This window comes from Pteropus alecto, unplaced genomic scaffold, assembly GCF_000325575.1.
Source record: "Pteropus alecto unplaced genomic scaffold, ASM32557v1 scaffold5, whole genome shotgun sequence".
NCBI classification, from domain to species: domain Eukaryota; kingdom Metazoa; phylum Chordata; class Mammalia; order Chiroptera; family Pteropodidae; genus Pteropus; species Pteropus alecto.
This window is the reverse complement of record NW_006441953.1, coordinates 26,377,385-26,379,434: the sequence shown is the minus strand read 5'-3', so window position 1 is coordinate 26,379,434 and position 2,050 is coordinate 26,377,385. Positions and strand designations below refer to the sequence as shown.

General features: G+C 47.2%; 1 pseudogene; it reads left to right on the top strand.

Moving 5' to 3' along the window:
- Nucleotides 1-268: 268 nt before the first annotated feature.
- Nucleotides 269-1,492, top strand: LOC102890259 (annotated as a pseudogene).
- The last annotated feature ends 558 nt before the right edge of the window (nt 1,493-2,050 follow it).

Below are 2,050 nucleotides of genomic sequence, written 5' to 3'. Positions count from 1 at the left end.
AAGCTGTCAGTCTGAGAGGTATTGTTATGACCTCATTGTGTTATAATTTGCATATCTTTAATTACGAGTTAATTTGAGCATTTTTATGTGTTCGAAGGCAATTTTTATATATTTTTGTGAGTTGTCTATATATTTTTCCTATTTTTATATCATTTTGTTCCTTGCTTCTGAATTTAAAAGAATTCCTGACACCTGCCCTCAGTCACTGGGTCAGGGACCTGTCATAGGTTTGGTGCTGCAGCCTGGGGTTCACTCAGCCACACCCTCCATGCGCGAAGAGGAGATCACTGAGCCTGTGTGGGACGATGGCTCCAGCCTGCGCGAGGCTGGCTTTGCAGCAGGTGATGCCTCCCTCTTCCCCCCACCTCAGGCTGATTTCCCTTCCATCGCGGGCCGCTCTGGCCACCAGATCTGGCACGCTCCTTCCATAGTGCACTGCGGGGGCTCCTGAGAAGTATCCCACCCTGCTCGTGTAGCCCCCGCACCCTCGAGCCTGTGTGGGACGATGGCTCCAGCCTGCGCGAGGCTGGCTTTGCAGCAGGTGATGCCTCCCTCTTCCCCCCACCTCAGGCTGATTTCCCTTCCATCGCGGGCCGCTCTGGCCACCAGATCTGGCACGCTCCTTCCATAGTGCACTGCGGGGGCTCCTGAGAAGTATCCCACCCTGCTCGTGTAGCCGCCCTGCCCTCTCCTCGTCCCCAGGCTAACAGGGAGAAGATGACTCCAATCACGTTTGAAACCTTCAGTATCCCTGCTATGTATGCTGCCATTCAAGCCGTGTCTCCCTCTGTGCCTCTGTCTGCACAACAGGCATTGTCCTATATTCGAAGGCCAGCATCACGCACAATGGCCCCATTTGTGAGGGCTACTGCCCTGCCCCATGCCATTATGTGCCTTGTTCTGGCTGGCTGTGACCTCATGGACTACCTCATGAAGATCTTCCCAGAGAGAGGCTCTTCCTCTGTGACCACAGCTGAGACCACCAAGAAGTGGTGCTATGTGGTCCTAGATTTTGAGAATGAGATGTCCACAGCAGCCTCCTCTTCCTCCTAGGAGAAGAACTATGAACTGTCAGCCAGGCAGATCATCAGCACTGTCAATGAGCACTTCCGCTGCCCCGAGACCCAATCCCAGCCTTTCTTCATCAGCATGGAGTCCACAGGAATTCATGAAACAACTCACAATTCCATTATGAAGTGTGACATTGACATCCACAAGGACTTATTTCCCAATAATGTCCTCCCCAGGGGTACTACCATGTACCCAGGCATTGCTGACAGGATGCAGAAGGAGATCACAGCCCTGGCCCCTAGCACCATGAAGATCAAGATTATTGCTCTCCCAGAGCAGAAGTACTCAGTTTGGATTGGAGGCTCCATCTTGGCCTCTCTCCACCTTCTGGCGGATGTGGGTCAGCGAGCTGGAGTGTGATGAGACAGGGCCCTCCATCGTCCACAGGAAGTATTTCCAAGTCAGAACGATTCTCTGGTGATGCCCTTGAGACTGCTCTGTTACCAGTCATGTCAGCAAAATCTGTGAGCCTTGAACAAAAATTTCTTATATATTAGGAATCTTAAATCTTTGCACATGGTACACATTACAAATAATTTCTCCCTGTTTTTCAGTTGTGCTTTGATTTTGTTTATGGTGTTTTATGAGTAATGTATTACTCTTAAATCATTTTGAATTCAGTGTTGGAGCAGCTATGATATCAGATTACTTAGACATCAAGCATCTATTTTTCAATATTTAAATAAAAAACAGTATTTATGAGTGTATGTTTCCACTATAGATCAATTATCTGTGTGATTTTATTTGTGTTTCTATTATGGATCACTTCTTATAGCTCATTTAATTCCCATCACAACCCCAGGAAGTAGATATGAGTCTGCTTAAAAATGGACTCTGAAAGTTTCAATGATTTTTGAAAGGTTACTCAGTTACAAAGGGAAGGCAGGTCTTTGGCCTTTAAATCTACTCACTGTTCTCAACAGTGTGTTGAGAAAGTGTTAGAATTTTGTTTTTCCAAAAATGCAGAACCTAGGAGAAA